This window comes from Leptinotarsa decemlineata, unplaced genomic scaffold (genome assembly GCF_025532065.1).
Source record: "Leptinotarsa decemlineata unplaced genomic scaffold, Ldec_3_MD MMD2_P_RNA_scaffold_2, whole genome shotgun sequence".
Lineage (NCBI taxonomy): Eukaryota > Metazoa > Arthropoda > Insecta > Coleoptera > Chrysomelidae > Leptinotarsa > Leptinotarsa decemlineata.
In genome coordinates this window covers 26961273-26983342 of record NW_027412529.1, presented here as the reverse complement: position 1 = coordinate 26983342, position 22070 = coordinate 26961273, and the positions used below count along the sequence as shown (strand labels likewise).

Genomic DNA, 22070 nt, shown 5'->3' with positions numbered 1-22070 from the left:
GCCGGTATAGTGTATTCTCACCACATATTGAAAGTATTTCTATTCTTTCCTGAAGAGACAACATTATTGCAACAATAACTATTGAAAATTTGACAAGTAAATCAACAACTTGACACCACCATAGCAAGACCTACTTAAAAAATGTATTCAACGTGATTAAGCATCCTTACCGCCCTAGTTAGTGTTTATAAATAATCTGTAAATACTGAATATTGAAATTTTAACATAATTTCAACTCTAGTAATTTTATTAATACTTATTGCAGTTTTTGAGTTGTGTCTGCTTTCTCAAAATTGAAGGTACTGACGTTTGTTTCAGAAAATAGCCAAGTGATTGAAATTTTGCACCAGTCATGTTGAAATTTCTATAGCACATTTTTAATTTCTCTCTAAAAATGTCCGTATAAGTGAAAATTCATCAGAAAAGTTGAACTCCATGATGAGTTTGTTATGTATACATGAATTGATGACAATTAACCGAACTTGTTTTTTAAAATAAAGAGGATATCTGTCAAAAATAAACAAAACGTTAACTTTATCTAAGTTGCATAAAATTTGGCATATGGATAAAAAATTGCCGTAACAAAACTTTTTCAAGTAACTTTTTGTTAAATTCGATCTAGAAATGCACTTTCTCAAATTTTTTCAAAAAAAAAGTTGAATTTGGCAAACACTGAACGTCAGTGGGTCGCAGTTGGCCGCATCATTTCAAGTTAAATCCAAAGCACAAACAAGTGCCGACGTTAAACTTCATTGAAACTTTTCGAAAAAAATGTTTCCCATGGTGCACACTTTAATGGTGACTCTGTATGATAAAAACTTGCATTTTAATTTGAAGGTACTTCAATAAATTCTTTCCTGTACACATTTTTGTGATTTGAGGTAATGAAATGAAAAAAAAAATAAATAGGAAAGAAGGAGCACATCTATTTGGGTTTTTGCATACGAAAAACTGCGTAGTTTGGGGAGTATTTTTTCCTCCAATCTAGTCATGTTTTCGTCATATGTTGAGTGTAGAACTGATCATATTCGAATATGTGAATTTTGCAATAGTTTTATTTTTAATATCTGGGAAATGAATGATGGAAATAATGATCACATGAAACTTTTGATCAATCTCACAGAATCATTCAAACAGATAACGTTGATAATATTATATTCAAAATCTGAGCACAAATGAACGATAAAATGACCAAAAATCCTTAAACACATCCCACAGCACGATTCAGAAGGAATCGAAGAATCAAAGTGCATAATATCTTTGGTTGTTGAGCACAGAATTCTCCGTGGTTGAGGCAATATATTTTTCTTCAATCTAGTAATATTTTAAAAATATCTAGCATAAAGAATGTTTTATGAAAATAGTTCAATCAATTCATGTAATTATTTGAAATATTTATTGAATATATGAGTATTATGGAAAAGAAAGTTTTTGGCTTTCTACTACTCCATCTTGATACAAAAAAAATGTGGAAATCTTCCAAAGGAAGGAAGGAAATAATCAATTTGAGAAAAAGTAACTCTATACATGGATGTGTAGATCATGCAAAGAAGCAACTTTCAGACACAAACTGGAAGAAAACCCTCCTGAAACAGCTACTTTCAGATGAACATTGAATTACACGAATGAACATTTTTTATCGGAACAAATACTTTTATGGAAACACTGAATTATACAGAAGATACTTTTCTTTACTCAATTTGTATTCCAAACATTCGTTATGGAATAAAATCAGATATCATTCACAGGAGTTTCAGAAGGGGTTTCTTCCAGTTTGTGTCTGAAAGTTGCTTCTTTGCATGATTTACACAGCAATGTATAGAGTTACTTATTTTCAAATTGATTAGTTCCTTCCTTTCTTTGGAAGATTCCCACTTTTTTTGTATCAAGATGGAGTAGTAGAAAGACAAAAACTTTCTTTCCCAAAAAATATATCACTCCTAAAAATATAACCCCTTCAATTCAAATGAGATTCCTCTTGGCTGGGATTTAATCAAATAGGTGAATGAATGTCATTACGATGTCATCGATGACATAAGTAGATCAAACTTATTCCGTGACATGAGAAATCATAATTCATGAATGAATTGTGTGTATTTTCTATAATGTTATCCAGATTGGTACTGAAGAGCCCTAAGGCAAGTGTCTTACGGTGAAACATCGGTGTCTACCAGTGGGGATGACTTTGTTCCATGTAAGTGCAATTTGTTACCATTCATTTAAAGTAGAACTCCTGTGAATGATATCTGATTTTATTCCATAACGAATGTTTGGAATACAAAGTGAGTAGAGAAAAGTATCTTCTGTATAATTCAGTGTTCATATAAAAGTATTTGTTTCGGAAGATTTTTTTTTCTTTCGTGTAATTCAATGTTTATATGGAAGTAGCTGTTTCAGGAGGGCTTTCTTCCAGTTTGTGTCTGAAAGTTGCTTCTTTTCATGATCTACACTTCCATGTATAGAGTTACTTATTTTCAAATTGATTACTTCCTACCTTTCTTTGGAATATTCTGATAGTTTTTTTGTATCAAGATGGAGTAGTAGAAAGCCAAAAACTTTCTTTCTCAAAAAATAAATCACTCCTAAAAATATTACCCCTTCAATTCATATGAGTTTTACTTGTATACTTATTTCTTGAAAAATAAATGACTGAAGTAATTATCAATGAGTATGATCCAAATGAAAATCAAACAAATATCATTCTTGTATCTGGTATCTATACGTAATTATCAATGAGTATGGTGTAACGGTTTCATTTTGTCATTTGTTCTGTTTTGAGATCTACAACTATTTAAACCTGAAATGAATACTTCCATGAAGGTTGTGGGATATTTCAATACCTCGTCATTCGTTTAGTTTCCATTCACAGATAAACAACTAAACAAGGATATATTCGAACGCATTAGTTATATTCGAACACATATTCGAATCCCCTGAGGATTCTGTGCTCTGAGGGAACGGTGAATTAACGACTTTCGTTCCATGAATATCTTGCCGCCGGGATTCAAAATTATTTGTGGTACTTTTGGAATTAATGTCCAAACTTCCCGATTTTTCGGACTAACCAAGTAAGGTCATCTTTTATAAAAATGGGAATTTGTTTTTTTCTTGCCATTTGGATGCTGGTAAAACATTCAACTCACTTGTGTGATTCAATTTTTTATGGAGAACAGAATCTTACTTATTTGAATCTTGGCTTCTTGGGAGCAAAAGTAAACCTATAGGCCACACGACACCAAAAGATGAGAGAACTAATACGAGAGAACTAATACATTCAGAGAATGAGCTTGCTCATTCTGTCCAGACTTATCGTCCTGGACATCACTTCCAGTGAACCGTTTTCATCTAATATGAATTGTTTCATTTTAGGCCTTCTTTTATCTGGATACTATTTCCTCGTGTTAGTATTGCTGTAAGACTAGACATCCTTACATGAATGCCTGATACAGTAGTAGCAGTAGTTAGTAGTTACCCGCTGTTGAGCCGTTCACAATTGGTGTACCGACAGAACACTACAGACCTAAGTTTGGAACTCTAAGACCATTCTTGTTTTTCAAGCCACCTCGAGGGAGACACACACACACAGGTAAGCTTAGCTATCAAGATAGGGACAAATAATTTATCAGTGACTAGATTTTTGATGCTTGATTTATTATCTCATCAAAGATTTATGTTCTTCAAACCTACCCAAAAAGGAAAAAAAATATAAGTATAGGGTATATGCTTTTATGCCAATGTAGATGGATTCATTCCCTCAACCTACTGTAAGCTGGCGATATAGCTATATCTAAGGTGAAGTATAACTTCAAAACAGCAACATCTCAAGTATTGAAGAGAAATCCTCCTTTCTTCCTTGGGAAGCCGGAGTTCATTACAGTCCCGTTAGAATTGAAACATTTGTGCTATAGGTGTAATATAATTCATATTTCATGAATATTTTGGTATTGTTTACAATTAGAAAAGTAACATCTTCTCACATTCGACACTTTGTGGCCGCAGGAGCTCAAGGCTTCCTGCCAATATTGTAGGGGGAGTCCTATAAAAATGGTTGATAAAATTTATGAACTGGCAGATGAATCAAGGGATTTGTTAACAAGGTTGGAACCAACTGAGAAAGGTGTAGATGTTAGGGAAAGTAATTATAAATATTTTAACTGGATTTGATTTTGATTTAATTGGTTACCGTTTAGAGTTAATTTCCCGTTTTCGTTGTGTATGCTGTATGAGCTCCAGGGTTGATAAAGCGGGTGGCGCTCTACCCTCCATCTCACCCACGCCCTTCTTCACTGTTTAAAAGCTGGCGGTCTACCCTGGGAGCTATGCTCTCTCTCTAATCCCTAGTAGCCATCCTCACGTCAGGTTGTGGAACACCGAGGAATCGTTTACAAATTGACTTAATCAGTCAACGATAAATACAAGGCGTGACAAAGTGGCGCCCAACGTTACTTTCTTTTGCTTTGTTTCCTTATCATCACTGTCTCCGTTGGTTCTGAAAAATTTATAATTCCTGTTTGTTTAAGCGACTCTAGGGCAGGGCTTGAATATTTGTTTGTCCAATTTGCGGTTTTAGTGTTCGGTTGACAAATTGGCATCCAACGTATCGAGAACGGTTGCGGAAAAACGTTCTCACTTCCGCCAAATTCTGAAATTGGAACGCGAAGTGGAGATGACACGGCTGGAGTTCGTAAATTTAGAACCGGGGTATGAATTTTCACTTTGTGAAGGAAAATTAGGTGATTTGCCTCAATCAATTCAATATTTTGATATGAACAATAAAGATAATGAATTCAAACGAATATCCTCGCGGTTGTTACATTCGAGGTCACGGTTACGGCGTATTGAATGTGATCCTCCTCAAACATCCAGGCGTAGGGCTCTTTCTGGCTGGTGCGATACGTTATTGATGGACATGCGTCGTGTAATGGAAGGTTCATTGTCTGAGGATATTCCTTTACAAGCACTTTCTTGAATGAATCAATATCACTCATTCCTGAGGTTGTATGTACAGAACCAAATTCTCAAAATCGAACCATGTCTCAGTACAACCTGCGAAATTTATTGGAACCTGAATTCACTGGGGATGATGTGAATCACGCAAGAACCGGGAATAATTCGGAAAATCCTAATTTGTTGATGCCTATGAATACGAGACCTCTTGAATCATAAAACTGTATGTTTTCTTCAACACAGCGGAACCTAGATTTCAAGAAAGGAGAGTGACGGAACCGCTCGGAATGTTCGAATCGTTGGGAGACCCAATGAGTCGAGTTGACAAAAGGGTGTCGTTGCCACCTGAGGGAAGGAATCCCGAAAGGTTCCATCCATCTATCCCGTCTGTTTGATTTGAAGATCAAGCTGAAGAAGTACCGAGAGTATCTGATAGACTTTGAGATAATATGGTCCGTACGAATTCAACAATCGACTTCTCGACTCGACTGGGACATCTTCAGTTCACTCCTCCATTGAATAGCTCACATACTGATGTTAATTGAACATATCTTGCAGAGACCTCCTCCTATAGGAATAGGGATAGACCTGATTTGGTGGACGTGTCGTTTCTAGATATGAGTCGGTGGAACTCACAGTACGACGGCGTCACTAGTGTAACTAGCTTTTTGAAACGAGTGGAAGAGTTGAGAGTCTCACGGGGTGTTTCAAAAGAAAGGTTACTTCAATCAGCGTCAGAATTGTTTCAGAAAGATGATCTTCTGTGGTATAGAATGAATTAATTTATGCCATGGAAAGAATTGGTTGCGAAACTTCGGAATTCTTTTCAACCACATGATCATGAGCAAGGATTGCGGGACGAGATCCGTCGTAGAACACAAAGTGTTCAGGAACGCATCATCACCTATGTTTCGGTGATGGAGAAATTACCAGTCCTTCCACGGGAAGAGGATCGTGTACAAATTATGAGAAAAAACCTCTTGCTCCACCTTCAGACACAACTCTCGATATACAACTTGAATTCATTGGCTACACTCAGTGATCTCGCTCGATCTGTAGAGGAGATTGAGTGGCGAGACCAAAGATTTTGTACACCACCTTCAAATTTACAAGGTCTGCTAGAGCCTGACCTAGCCTATCGCCGTCCTAGCCACGTTTCCGCTATCTCAGAAAGTCCCGCTCGTTATTCATAATAGTCGACAAATGTTCAGAGATTGGCCAGCCTAATGCACCTCAATGTTGGAATTGTCGGAAAACTGGACATAAGTTTCGACAATGTAGTCAACCAAAGGAAATATTTTGTTTCAAGTGCGGTCACGAAACCATTTTGCTCCAAATGTTCAAAAAACGTGAGTGCAACGAAGCAGTCATAGGTCAACTGCCTCATACGTCGCAGTCGAAAAATATTTGGTAAGGCCTCTTTAACCGAACAAATAATTTTAGATTTTGTTTTGGCTCATGCGAGAGGTGACGAGCGTCCGTACTTGTAGGTTATTATATTTGAACGAGAATTTTTGAGTTTGTTGGATAGTGGTGCCTCCAGAACGATACTGGGCAGATCGGACTGGGATATTTTATGTAACATATGTGATTTGGTTGGAGGTGAACCTAGAATGTGCACAGTGGCGAATTGACAAAGTTGCGAAGTGATTGGATCTCTTTCGCTTCCAATTCAACTACAAGATCGAGTTCGTGTCATTAATGTACTAGTTATTCCAAGTCTTCCTCATAGTTCGATATTGAGCATTGACTTTTGGACAGCTATGGCCATCATTCCGGACTTACGTGCAAAAGAATGGACATTTAAGCCGGATGATTCACCAAGTGTGGAGCTTGCAGGTATCCAGGACGCTGACACTTTGTCTGCGGAACAGCGTCAAAAACTAAATGATATCGTGAATGAGGCTTTTATGAAAATGGGAACAGGGCTAGGATGAACGCATTTCGTTGAACACGAGATTCGTAATACAGCTGCCCCCATTAAACAGCGGTATAACCCCATTCCACCAGAACTCCAAAAAGTGGTTAACGCCGAATTAGACGATATGTTAGCAAATGACATTGTCGAACCGTCTTCCTCACCTTGGTCTTGATCAATTGTGATGGTGAAGAAGAGTGATGGGCGGTGGAGATTTTGCGTAAATTTCAAGAAGCTAAACGCGGTCAGTGTTCCTAATGCCTACCCCATTCCATACGTGAGTTCCATTCTCGGCAGGCTGAGGGATGCTCGATATTTGTCAACATTGGATATCAAGTCCGCATATTGGTAGATACCAGTAGCCGAGAGTTCTCTTCCATTAACCGCCTTTACGGTACCAACTCGGGGTTTGTTCCATTTCAAACGAATGCCTTTCGGTCTTCACTCAGCCCCCACTACGTGGCAACGATTGATAGATAGGGTCGTTGGAGCGGATCTGGAGTCATTTCTATTTGTCTATTTGGATGACATCATTATTCGTAATGATGTCATCCAAATGAACCGGCTACGTAATGCCAGTTTCACGTTGAACAGAGAAAAATGTATTTTCTGTCGTCAGGAATTACGATACTTAGGTTATGTAGTGAACTCCTCTGGTCTCTTGGTTGATCCAGGAAAAGTGGAGGTAATCTTAAAGATCCCTACTCCGCGTGCGGTATCGGAAGTTAGAAGAGTGGTTGGCTTGGCCTTCTGGTACAGGTGATTCATTCCTTCCTTTTCGACGGTTGTCGCCCCAATGACTCGGCTCATACAAAAGAATCGACCATTCAACTGTGATTCTAAATATAAGGAAGCTCTGAATGAAGTGAAGCAACACTTAGTCTCAGCACCCATATTGGCGTTGGAACAGATGCGTCTGACTATGGGTTGGGGGGTATTTTAACCCAAAAATACCCCGAAGGCGATAAAGTTATCTGCTACCTCAACAGATCCCTAACCAAAACTGAGCGCCGATATTCCACTACAGAGGAGTGCTCGGCGGTCACCTTCGCTTTCGAAAAGTTGAGACCATACCTGGAAGAAACTAAATTCACGGTGATAACTGACGACATGAGCCTTCGATGATTTTTTAACATATAAGATTCTGTTGGGAGAATAGCGCTATGAGCTCTTAGGCTCCAGCAGTACGACTTCGAAGTCATACACCGAAAAGGGAGAGATCATCTTGAGCACGATACTATCTCTAGGGCAGTCCTGGTTATAGATCTCGTTGACGTACGGTTTGAGAAGCCTCCCCATTCAGATGATAAATGGTTCAATAAAATGTGCAAAAAAATTATCAAGTATCATGTCAAATACCCGTTGTGGACCTTTCAGGATAGAAAACTTCTACGGAAGGTCAAGCTTCAGTATCCTGGTCTCTCAGGAAGTGAATGGCGAATAGTTCTCCCTCGTGAAAAACGTTTTGATGTTATAAGAGATCATCATAATCCCGCAGCATGTGAACATCTTGGCATATGGAAAACTGTTGGCAAGATTTCACAGAAATTCTACTGGCCTAAGTGGAGATCTGATGTGGCTAAGTATATAAGGCGATGTACCACTTGTATAGAGATTAAACCCGAACAGAAACTCTCTGCTGGACAGATGCTTCCTGCTCAAGTGACTGTTTCAAAGCCGTGGGAACTCATTAGTGTTGACTTGGTAGGTCCCCTCCCTCGGTCCACTTCTGGATTTTCATATATATTGTCCGTAATGGATTGCTTCAGCAAATTCGTCTTGTTTTTCCCCATGAGGATGACAACCTCGACCAACATTTTGAAATGGTTGGAGGATCATGTGATTTTAGTTCATGGTGCTCCCAGAAGAATAATTGTCGATAACGGGGCACAATTTAGAAGCACTTTATTCAAAAACATCATGGTAAATATAATATCCAACTCAAGTACACGGCTAATTACCATCCCAAATTAAATCCTGTTGAATGAACTCATAGAGTCCTCAAAACAGTATTGACAGCATACGTCTCGGATAATCACAGCCAGTGGGACAAGTACCTGACAAAATTATCCTAGGCGTTGCGTTCGGCAAAACACGAGGCGACGAGTTATACACCGAATCTTGTGAATTTCGGAAGTGAAGTGGATCTCAATGAAATGGAAGATTCCATGCCTCGCTCATCGATTACTCTTGGGGTGGAGGAGCGACAAATCGAGTTGGCAGAACTCTTTCGTTGACGTACGGAAACGACTTATGGCAGCATATGAAAGGAGTCGAAAGATATACAACCTCAGGCATCGGAATGAAACGTTTTACCTTGGTCAATTGATTTGGAAGAGGAATTACGCTCTGTCCGACGCTGCAAAAAAATTCACGGCAAAGCTTGCAGAGAAATTCACTGGACCATTCGAGATCAGTCGCGTAGTGTTACCATGGACCTACGAACTGATAGATAAGAACGATAGGTCGATGGGAATATGGAACGCAAACGATAACAAAGCACATTCACCGGAAAATGAATGATACTCGTATTTGGTTTATCAATTCGGTATTTTATATCGTTGACATCTCATGGAAGTTTCTTTGAAACTTTCCTCCGGAGAAGGAATGAGTTGTTACGGTTTCATTTTGTTATTTGTTCTGTTTTGAGGTCGATGACTATTTAAACCTGAAATGAATACTTCCATGAAGGTTTTGGGATATTTTAATACCTCATCATTCGTTTAGTTTCCATTCACTGATAAACAACTAAACAAGGATATATTCGAACGCATTAGTTATATTCGAACACATATTCGAATCCCATGAGGATTCTGTGCTCTGAGGGAACGGTGAATTGACGACTTTGGTTCCATGAATGTCTTGCCGCCGGGATTCAAAATTATTTGTGGTACTTTTGGTAGCTATTTGCTAATTTTGGAATTTATGTCCAAACTTTCCGATTTTTCGGATTAACCAAGTAAGATCATCTTTTATAAGACTAGGAATTTGTTTTATTCTTGCCATTTGGATGCTGGTACAACATTCAACTCACTTGTGTGATTCAATTTCTTATGGAGAACAGAATCTTACTGATTTGAATCTTTGCTTCTTGAGAGCAAAAGTAAACCTATAGGCCACACGACACTGAAAGGTGAGTTGGTATTCATCAACGAGAGAACTCATATATTCAGAGAATGAGTTTGATCATTCTATCCAGACTTATCGTCCTGGACATCACTTTCAGTGAATCGTTTTCATCTAATATGAATTGTTTCATTTTAGGCCTTTTTTCATCTGGATACCATTTCCTCGTGTTAGTATTGCTGTAAGACTAGACATCCTTGCCTGAATGCCTGATACAGTAGTAGCAGTAGTTGGTAGTTACCCGCTGTTGAGCCGTTCACAATTGTTGTACCGACTGAACACTACAGACCTAAGTTTGGAACTCTAATACCATTCTTGTTTTTCAAGCCACCTTGAGGGAGACACACGCACAGATGAGCTGAGCTATTAAGATAGGGACAAATAACTTATCAGTGACTAGATTTTTGATGCTTGATTTATTATCTCAACAAAGATTTATGTTCTTCGAACCTGCCCAAAAGGGAAAAAAATATTAGTGTAGGGTATATGCTTTTATGCCTATGTAGATGAATTCATTCCCTCAACCTACTGTAAGCTGGCGATATAGCTATATCTAAGGTAAAGTATAACTTCAAAACAAAAACGTCCCAAGTATTGAAGATACATTCTCCTTTCTTCCTTGGGGAGCCGGGGTTCATTACAGTACCCTTACAATTGAAACATTTGTGTTATAGCTGTAATAATTTATATCTTATGAACATTTTGGTATCGTTTACAATTAGAAAAGTAATATCTTCTCACATTTGACAATTTTTGGCCTCAGGAGCTCAAGGCTTTCTGCCAGTATTGTAGGAGGAGTCCTATAATAACGGTTGATAAAATTTATAAACTGACAGATACATCAAGGGATTTGTTAACAAGTTTGGAACCAACTGAGAAAGGTGTAGATGTTAGGGAAAGGAATTATAAATATTTCAACTGGATTTGAGTTTGATTCAATTGGTTACCGTTTAGAGTAAATTTCCCGTTTTTGTTGTGTATGCTGTATGAGCTCCAGGGTTGATAAAGCGGGTGGCGCTCTATCCTCCATCCCACCCACGCCCTTCTTCACTGTTTAAAATCTGGCGGCCTACCCTGGGAGCTATGCTCTCTCTCTAATCCCTAGTAGCCATGTTCACGACAAGTTGTGGATCAACGAGAAATCGTTTACAAATTGACTTCTGCGTATCTCCGGATGCAGATTTGACATTGGCAGTGATCAATGTCACCTCGGCTATGAATATAAAAATTAGTGAAGACCTATTCTGAAATGAAACAAAAGAAAAACAAAGAGTCTTTGTTAGATGCCTATTCAGCGTTGACATTGATCCATGTCACCTTGGATATAAATAGCGCAACAAAAACATGAATTCTGCTTTTTTCCTCTTTTATTTGAAGTGCTACATGTGATGATGCGACTATTATTAGTGAAGATACAACTTAGTGCCCTCTTGGCATCGTCTTCGTTTTTCTTTCTGTCGATGAAATCTGATTTCGTTTCCCTTTCATTCGATGTGTCAACGATAAATACGAGGCGTGACAATGGTATTAATGAAATAAAACCTTCAACACTTCTCATAGCATCACTGAAACAGATAACTTTGATGATAATATATCAACCGAATATTATTTTTATATTTGGAAAACAATTTCAACATCTCAAATCCAAACAAATGACTTCGAATATAGTTTATCGAATAAATATTATTTTCATATCTTGAAAAAAGGATTGTGAATTTCATGATTCATGAGTATGAATAAAAAAACTCATCTCATTTCCCAGTATTTCTCTAACAAATGATACTATATTGAAAAATATTATTTTCTTATCTGCAAAAATCAATGATAGAAGTAATGATCGATGAGAATTATTCAAAAAACACATCATTATTCACGTAAATAACTTATAGAATGGATCTTGATATCCACATATTCATATACCAAATACATGAATCAAGTTTCAACAGTTGTGCAGGAAGTCGATTACACAAGTGAACCCTAATTCATTTTCCAATTGAAGATAGGAAAATATACTTAGATTTGGGAAATAATGAATATTTCATGTAAAGATGTGTATGTGTGTGTGTAAGAGTGAGAGACGCGTGTGACGTGATCGATGCAAAGAGAGATGGAGATGGTATCGAGGTTTTACCGGTTGCTAGCGCAAGCAGGTATTGCCGGTTGTACAATAAATCATTGTCTATGGGACAATGTAGCATTGCCGGATACTTAGATTTGGGAAAAAATTAATATTTCATCTGAAGATGTATATGAGCGAGAGACGCGTGTGACGTAATCGAGGCAAAGAGAGATGAAGATGGTATCGAGGTTTTACGCTGCCAATGCCAGCATGGCAGGTTCGGCGTTGCCGGTTGTACAATAAATCTTTGTGTATAGGGCAATGTAGCGTTGCCGGTTTGAAAATGAAGGGTTAGGAATACGACTCTGTACGGTATGTCTCAAAATACATCATTTAAAGAAAAAAACATGTCGTCGAAGTGTACAGAGTGCGTCAAAATATAACATTTAAGAAAAAACATGTCAGTTTAACAGAAGTCTAGCATTCCAACATGCCGAAAGGACACTAATTCTCGTATCTTTGTTAACCAAGTTAGCATCATCAGGAGAAAGAGGAGATCCAAAAGTGTCGAGAGGTTAAGCGTTGTGGACTCAACGTGAGGGCAATGGGGGAGCGAAGTATTCGAAAATGACATTTCAAAATACGTTATTTTGCATAACTTTCGAAGGAAAACGATGTTCCGTATGTCGTTGGTGAACAAAAAATAGTAATAAAATTAAAATTAAAAAAGTAGAGGAATTTGAGAGACGTGTCCAACATTTACGTCAAGATATTCAATTATATGAGGAAAAGGAAAAGGTTCTCGAACAGTTGAATAATTTAGACATTCAAGACAAAGTGTTCCAGCCTCAGAGTGTAGAATATGCCGTCAACGATGCTAAAAAACAAATTTTGTGCTTACGACTACAATAATTTCCGTTCAATATGCAAACGTACCGAATGTGAGTTAAATTCCAAGGAAATATGCGTGAAGGCTAGTATTTATACATGTAAACAATGGAAATCGATTCGTTCGATATCAGTCAATGAGGGTCAGAAGGCAGTATTTGCGCAGGCGCAATTCCAAAGAATACACCATTCAAATGTAAATTGAAAAATATATTTCAAGATCTCCGCATTGAAAAAAAACTGTTGAATTTGTTCCAGAACACGCAACGGAGCAAGAGAAAAAGGAGTCACAAATGGAATTTGACGTGTATAGAGTTATCATAGAATCTACGATTTCAGCGTGTATTCTAATCAGACTTGTACAACAATTATGAAATTTGATAAAAAAATGAATATTTTTATTGAAACAGTAAATTTTTTGTTTTATTCCAAGTTGGTGAAAATATATAATACAGGTATGCAGAATTATCGCTATCACTCATCGATAAAGCCACACACGTGGCTCAAAGTGACGAAACAAAGGCTCTTTGTTTGATTGCATAATTTGTCATCACTTATTTTCCTATAAATACCTCCTGCGAGGCAAAATGATGAGTTAGTTGTATCAGTGATACTAGTGACAAGTGCGACGATTTCATCTGAAAGTGAGTGTTTTTCATGTTCACTTTATGAATTTTTATTGCAAGATTTTTATACGTTTTTGACTCGTTCACGAAAAAATTTATTCAAATTTGATGTAATTCAAAGGTGGTGAGAGTTGTTGTTGAATTATTATTAATCTTTCAAAATTTTTCTGAGATTGATATACTTGAGTGTTTCTTTATACATACTTTTTGAGGATCAAAAGGTATTTACTATTACTCAAGCCAACCCTGGACTACTATTTTTATCCTACATACATCAGGAGATAGGGAATAACAATTGCTAATATTTCTCAATTTTCAATAATGAATAAAAGATAAGAACTGGTAATTGCTGACATTAATTTTTCTTGAATAATATCTCTTACAGTAATTATTGTATCGTACAATTTGTTTTGATGTTAGATGGCAGCCTAATAACCGGGAAACGTGATTATGAATTTTACTCGAGAATCATCCAAGCTGAATAATATTTTATCTATTTGCCTTTGACAATGCCATAGTTTGTCTATACACACATTTATACTGTAGTAAACATAAGCTCATTTTTTGAGCAGATTTCTAGTTAAATAAAACACATAGTGAGTTACGAATAACTTTCATTCATGTTGTTGTTTATTGAGAGACACATTGAGAGAGTGTTCGTATAATTTGAAACATCAATTGTTTTTTTATTTTTGGTTTCTCGCAGGTGGATTTCCTAAAATCCAAATTCAGTCGTGAAGAGAGAACTAATTAACAACAATAACAATTTGTTACCACACCGAGTGACGGAGGAGTATCACCCCCATTTAGAAGAATTTTGTATCAGGAAAATACGTTGTCTTGTTGTTTCATTTGAAATTGTATGAAATTAAGGTTAGTACTGCTTTTTTCTTTGTTCAATAAATGTATAGAGTTTATGGTTGTATACTATATTTTTTGTTCGACTCAAAAAGTTTTTCATTCATAGATATGATCCGCATAAAGAAGTGTTTTCAATATTTTTTATGTGTTAAGTACTTGCAGAATATGTGTTTTAAATTCGTTGTTTTGAATGACAGTTGACTTTTTTTTCAGTTATAACTGTAGCTCGCTCATTTTTCACAATCACTCCATGAAACACATTACTCCCACTCTTGAATTTTATTTTTCTTTGGTGTATATTTGCATTGAAAATCATATTTATTTCAGAACACTACATCAACGTGTGCAGTATCAGTTCAGTCATCTCAACAACTACATCCAAATCCAACTTAGCAACCTTTCCAGAACGAGTTTCAAATTACAGCAGCTTCCAGAACCATCTCAAAAGTGTCCACAGAACGAGATTCAATTCTCTGCAGCTTCCAAAACCGACTCATCACACCTAGAATTTCATTTGTGAACAAAATATCGGTGAGTCATGTCAATAAATGAAATCCAAATGGTCGATTTTCCAAAAATCAAGTCGGTAATTGATAAATACATTTTACACATCAAAGATAATTATTCGGATCATATTGTCAAACAAGCTATAAAATTTATTAATAAACATATAAAGAAATGCGTTTTAGCTATGAAAAAATTTTCGATTGAGGAAAAAAAGAAAATAATTACAGAAATTGGGGAATTGAAACGCTTCAAAGTGATTATAAAAATGATGAATAATAAACGTATTGGCTCGGGTTTGAAACGACGAAGCACCAGGGTGAAGTAACAAAATGTTAACAATGTTTCCAATAGTAGAGTAACAACGGGGGTGATCATCAATTTAACTCATAAAGATCCTAAAAAGTTTCTAGACGATGCTTTTTCATTATTCAAACGTGAGATTTCCAAAATTTCGAAACAAATGTCATGCCTCAAAGTTAATTTTACTTCATTAAAAAATCGAATGATGGGGAAATTGTTGATCGCAAATATTTCAGTACGCCAAATAAAGTTATTGATTCAAGTACGGACTTGGCTGCTTGGTACAATGATAACGCTGTAGATGTTATATTAGGCGAATTTGAAGAACGACAGTTGGGGTGGGCTTTGAGTGAAATTCTTTTGTTGGAAGTAGCAATAAATAAATATGTGATTGGTAACGATTCTTCTTTCATTCCACTGCCACAAGAAATCGAAAGGAAGCAGGCATGCATTAATGTACAAAACGATGACGAAATGTGCTCCTTTGGGAGTATTATTAGCGCCTTGTATCCTGTAGCAAAAATTTCTAACTGAGTGTCAAAATATCCACACTATTCTACAATTTTGAATACTACAGGGCTAAATACTCCAATGGACTTGAAACAAATTCCCAAATTTGAAAAACTTAATGATATTTCTGTAAATGTTTACACTTTGGAATTGAATCAAGCAAAGGAAAAATCAATTTTTGTAGTAGTACCTGCCAGACTCACGACAACAAAACGAGACAGACATGTTAATTTGTTATTAATTCATGACAAATATTTTCCAAAATTGAACGATTATGGGGCTCCACCTATTAATGACGATGATGAGACTGAAATTGAATTCCATCATTGTTGGATCGAAGACATGTCTCGATTGTTGAGTAGACAACTGAACAAAAATATCAAGGAAAAAATCTTTTGTGATAGATGCCTAAATCATTTTTCAAGTCAGCAAAAATTAAATGATCATACTGTTTTGTGCGAAAAAGTGAATGATTGTAAAATTTTCTTTCCTACATACGATTATGTGGAATTTTGAAATTATAAACAAAAATGTCCGTTTATAATTTTTGCTGATTTCGAGTCACTGTTGAAAAAATGTAACGAAAGCATATCTAAAAAAATTACAAAATATCAAAAACATATACCTTTCAGTGCAGGCTACCACTTCAAGTGTTCCTATGACGACAGTCTCTCTCATTTCAAAAGCTGTCGAGGTGAAGACTGTATGAAATGGTTTGCCGATGAGTTGTCTGGTATTGCAAAATTTGTTGAATCCAAAATTAAGAATATTGAGCCGATGATAGTGCCTTTAAATAATATCGGTGCTGCAACGACTTGTCATATTTGCGAAAAACCGTTCGCTCCCAAAGATGTTATCGTGTACGATCACGGTCACTATACGGGAGCGTTCCGCGGATTTGCACACCAAGCCTCCTGTAATGTCAACTTTCGAAAATTATTCGTGGTACCCATCACTTTTCATAATCTTTCAGGATACGACAGTCACTTCATTATCATTATCGCAAAAAAAGGCTGTGTGAGCATACTTCCCTCGAATAAAAAAAAATATTTTTCCTTCACACAGAAGGATGCTGAAACTAAAATTAAATTTCGATTTATAGATTCTTTTCGATTTATGGGAACATCGTTGGATGAATTAGTATCCACATTGGATCAAAATGATTTGAAAATAAAAAAAAAATTCAGTCATTTAGATGATGAGAAATTCGCTCTTCTCACCAGGAAGGGGGTATTTCCATATGAATATATAGATATCATGGAGAAATTGAACGTCACCGAGTTACCATCACGAGAAGAATTCTATAATAAATTGAATGATGAATACATAACAGAAGAGAAATATGCTCACGCACAACATGTTTGGGAATCATTCGAAATTACAAATTTGGGATCGTATGCGGACCTATATTTAAAAACAGATATTTTATTACTGGCAGACGTTTTTGAAAACTTTCGTGGGTACACGTGGGATGCCATTTGAAGTATACGAATTGTAAATTACAAATTTTAAAAGACATTGACATGATTTTGTTTGTAGAAAAAGGGATACGGGGCGAAATATCGGTTTCTTCGAAGATATATTCTGAAGCAAATAATAAATATATGAAAGCATACAATCTAGAAAGGTCTTCAAAATATCTTTTATATTTAGACGTCAATGATTTATATGCTGACAATGCTTCAGATGGCTACATATTGGAGGTTGATTTGGAATACCCTGAGATATTACATGATTCACATAACGATTTTTCGTTTTGTCCAGAACTTCAAGCACCACCAAATTCCAAACAAAAAAAATCAATAAGTACCCTGTATAATAAAGACAAATATATTTTGCATTATCGCAATTCGAAACAAGTATTGAAAAATGATTCGATTTTAACCAAAATTCATCGTGTTGTGAAATTCAAACAATCTGCGTCCCTACATCGAGTTGAATACTCGTCTTAGGGCTGCAGCCACCAGTTGGTGAATGCCATTTTTGGGAAAACGATGGAAAACATTCGGTTACACAGGGTGGTCAAACTTGTGAATTCCTGGAACGGTCGTTATGGCGCCAAAAATTTAATTGCAAGCCCCCGATTTCAGAGTCGAACTGTTTTCGATACAGTATTAATAATAATAATAATAATAATGAGTTTATTCACCATAATGATAACAACAAAAATATTATAAAATAGGGGTGAACAAACAAAGGCATCATAAAAGAAACATTTTCGAAAAAAATGTTTCTTGTGCGTGATATCGCCTAGTATAATATGAATAAATGAATGAATAAATATACAATACATAGATAAATACACGAGTATCGTAAAAACATGAATAAATACACAATACATGAATAAATACATAATACATAAATAAATACACAATACATAAATAAATCCACAATATATAGATAGATAAACGAATAAAATGAATAAATAACTTGACAATATATATATATATATATATATATATATATATATATATATATATATATATATATATATATATATATGTATATATACACTTATATACATATACACATACATATATATATATACATATACATATACACATATATACGCATATACATACATCCACAAACACATCTATACACACACACATATGACAATGAACAATATAATATAATATATAATCAACCGGGAGTCGATTATGATGATTTTGATACAAAAAGTAGGAGGCATGATTTAAGTGAACCGACTGTGAGCATTATTTATCTAACAATTCGCTTATCACATTTCTCGGGTTGCTATTTATGAAGCATTTCAGTCGTTTTTTGAACATATTAGTGCTCTTCAGAGATTTAATCTCTTCCGGAATGTGATTATAGCATTTTGGTGCAAGGTAAGAAAGCGATCTTTGTGTTGTTGTTTCAGTCATAGAAGGAAGTTTGTAATAGTTTTTACTTCGTGTGTTATAATTATGAACAGGGAGTTGGTTGGAGTGTTTTGAAGTATGATATTCGATACTTGTGATGAAGAAGTATAACTGCCTCAGGTCTAAGATCTGTGATTCAGAATAAAGTTTGTCAGAAGGATATCTGAGGTTTTTAGAGTATATCAGCCTTATGAATCTCCTCTGTATCACTTCTAATTGGTTTATGTGCGTCCTCAAAACTCCACCCCATGCTAGAATTCCGTAGCGTAGATGGCTTTCTACTAATGCATGGTATAACATTCTCATCAGGCCCACAGGTATGTTTTCTTTGAGTTTTCTGAATTTGAATAGAATGGTTCTCAGTTTCTTTAATACGTATGCTATGTGAAGATCTCATTTTAAGCGATAGTCAATGACGATTCCCAAGTATTTAATTTTTTTTACAGGTAGTATGACAAATTTTTCAGTTGTGCTTTCTATTTTCAATTCTTGGAAATTGGGAAGTCCAGGTGAGCTGCAGCTAAACGGTAAGTAATGAGTCTTGTCTGTGTTGATTGTAAGTAGTTTGTGCTCGAACCATTTTTTTATAATTTCGAAATCGTGTTCAGTTTCAAGTTTCAGATTCTCCCACTTATCAGATTTATAAAATATAGCTGTGTCGTCAGCAAATCTAATTATATCCCCGGAGCATCTCAATGAGAACAATCCATTGATATATACAGGGTGTCCCTGGACTTCCTCTTTTCCTCTCGGGAATGTATAGATGGGGTCAAAATATCACCAGTACTTCATATACCTTTTTTTTCTAAAATCCTTCGTTACCAAGTAACGGGCCCTCGAAGTTACAAAATGAAAAATGTTTTTCTTTGATAACTTTTCAAGTGAATATTCAAAATCATCCAAATTTTGGTAATTGACTAAACGAATGAATTCCTTCGATGAGCTTTCATGCAGGAGTCAGTTGTTTTGCTACAAAGTCAGGAACGGACTACCCCCGATGGTCCACACCCCAAAACTTTGAAATGACAGATATTTTTCAATATTTTTCAACAAATTAAGGTTACTTGGACAATTTTATGAATAAAAGTACTCGTGTGGAAAGTCGATCGGAGCAACGAGTCTTGATAAAAATGTAGTTTCACTCGACGACATCTAACCCGCTCGTCCACCATTATTTGAAATGAATAATTATCAAAGCAGAAATAATAATGATAACGTTAATTCAACAACATTTATCCTGAGATGTCTACCATTATTCGAAAATATTAGTTTTTAAGGAAAATGGAAATGATAGGTAAAATGTTCATAACGAATTTTTATAATGCAAACACGTTTAACTAACGAAACTCAAGAGCCTCAAGAGCAAACAGAAATGAAAAATTCGCTACAGAAACTGCTCGATATGACCACCTTCTCTCTCTATACATTTTCTTAGTCTGCGAAGACACCCTCTCTGTACTTGAAATAGCATTCCAGGGTCGTTTCGTATGGCTTCACAATGTAATGTTATTCTATTCAACAATGCATCTCTTGTGTGAATAGGTGTAGCGTAAACAAGGCTTTTTAGATGCCCCCACAGAAAGAAATCCAATGGATTTAAATCCGGAGACCGCGATGGCCATGAATATGGCCCACCTCTACCAATCCATCTATTGTGGAAAATATGGTTCAGATGGTCACGCACAATCAAACTAAAATGAGGAGGAGCGCCATCATGCATAAACCACATATCTCTTCGGGTTTGCAATGGAACATGTTCCAAAAGTCCATTCAAATCGTTCTGAATGAACTCCAAATAACGTTCTCCATTCAATCGGTCCTGTAGAACGAATGGTCCTATGAGATGGTTTCCTATGATACCAGCCCAAACATTCACGTTGAATTTCCATTGGTGTTTGGTTTGCAATATCCCATGGGGATTTTCTTCGGCCCATATATGGAGATTATGAGAGTTGATAACTCCATCTCTACTCAAACCTGCTTCATCAGTGAATAAAACTCGATTAATAAAAGTCATATCCTCTCTTTGCCTATCCATGAACCAATTGGCATATTCCAGTCGTGCTGGAAAATCTTGAGGTGTCATGGCATGTACCTTCTGGATGTGAAATGGGTGGAGCCGTTGTTCCCTAATTATTCTATGAATAGTGGACTTGGATGTATGGAACTGTTCTGATAGATTTCTGATGCTCATTGAAGGATCATCAGCGACGGCTTCCAAAATATTTTCCTCCAATACAACGGTACGTACAGTCCTAGGAGCGCCCTCACCACCTCGTTTTGGCAAAACTGTACCTACAATAATATCGAAATAAAACAACGTGCTCAAATTAATTATCAATTATTACATACCTGTTTTCCTCAAGCTGCGATCGACACGCTCGAATGTTTCTCTTGACGGTACCGTTCGATTGGGAAAATGCTCGGAATACAGACGACGAGCTTCTGCAGCATTACAAAATGCTCGTCCATAAAATACATGCATATCTGCATATTCATTGAATGTAAACTGTTCGGCCATATCAAAAAAAATCAAAATATCCTTTAGAATATTGACAATACAATGATAGTCATATGACAACGCACCACTCAACAAAACAAAATCGCATTCCAGTTTCTCATTTTTTATCAAAACTTTCTAAAAGGTTTTTTTGTCAACATCTGTGAAAGAAATGGAACATAATTATTCCCTGGATATTTTTCACCTGATCATGTGCAGCCGTTTTTGTAGTTCATTCGTTTGCTTTTTATTAGTATAGTAAATATTTTTTCCGATGTGCGTTTTTTCAGCTAAATTTAGATTCGTGTTAAAGAATTTCTCCCATAAAATTATAATTATCAGTGAAACTCCTCAACAGTTTAGCTGTGAAGAAGAATTTGAAACATTCGAATGTTGAGTTTCATGAGATTCAGATAACTGATCAACACGAAACGTGATTATTCCACACGTATTATGTACATACAAAATATGGAATGAATTCGATATTTCATAGTAGAGTAGCTTGTTAGTTTAAAAACACCACGAATCTACAGAACTTGATATTTCTTTTGAAAAAATATCTGCTATCACAAATGTGACTTAAACTTCCATATAGGTACTGTACTTTTTGTTTACGACTTCATTTTAGCATTTGTATTATTCCTGTCATAAATGTTGTTGAATTAACGTTATCATTATTATTTCTGCTTTGATAATTATTCATTTCAAATAATGGTGGACGAGCGGGTTTGATGTCGTCGAGTAGAACTACATTTTTATCAAGACTCGTTGCTCCGATCGACTTTCCACACGAGTACTTTTATTCATAAAATTGTCCAAGTAACCTTATTTTGTTGAAAAATATTGAAAAATATCTGTCATTTCAAAGTTTTGGGGTGTGGACCATCGGGGGTAGTCCGTTCCTGACTTTGTAGCAAAACAACTGACTCCTGCATGAAAGCTC

General features: G+C 36.0%; 1 long non-coding RNA gene across 1 annotated transcript; it reads left to right on the top strand.

Moving 5' to 3' along the window:
- The first annotated feature begins 1880 nt into the window (after positions 1-1880).
- Positions 1881-17867, top strand: LOC111505734 (uncharacterized). Its single transcript, XR_012468384.1, has 3 exons — positions 1881-3586; positions 14271-14437; positions 14753-17867. It is a non-coding gene; the product is annotated as an uncharacterized lncRNA (long non-coding RNA).
- Positions 17868-22070: the final 4203 nt, after the last annotated feature.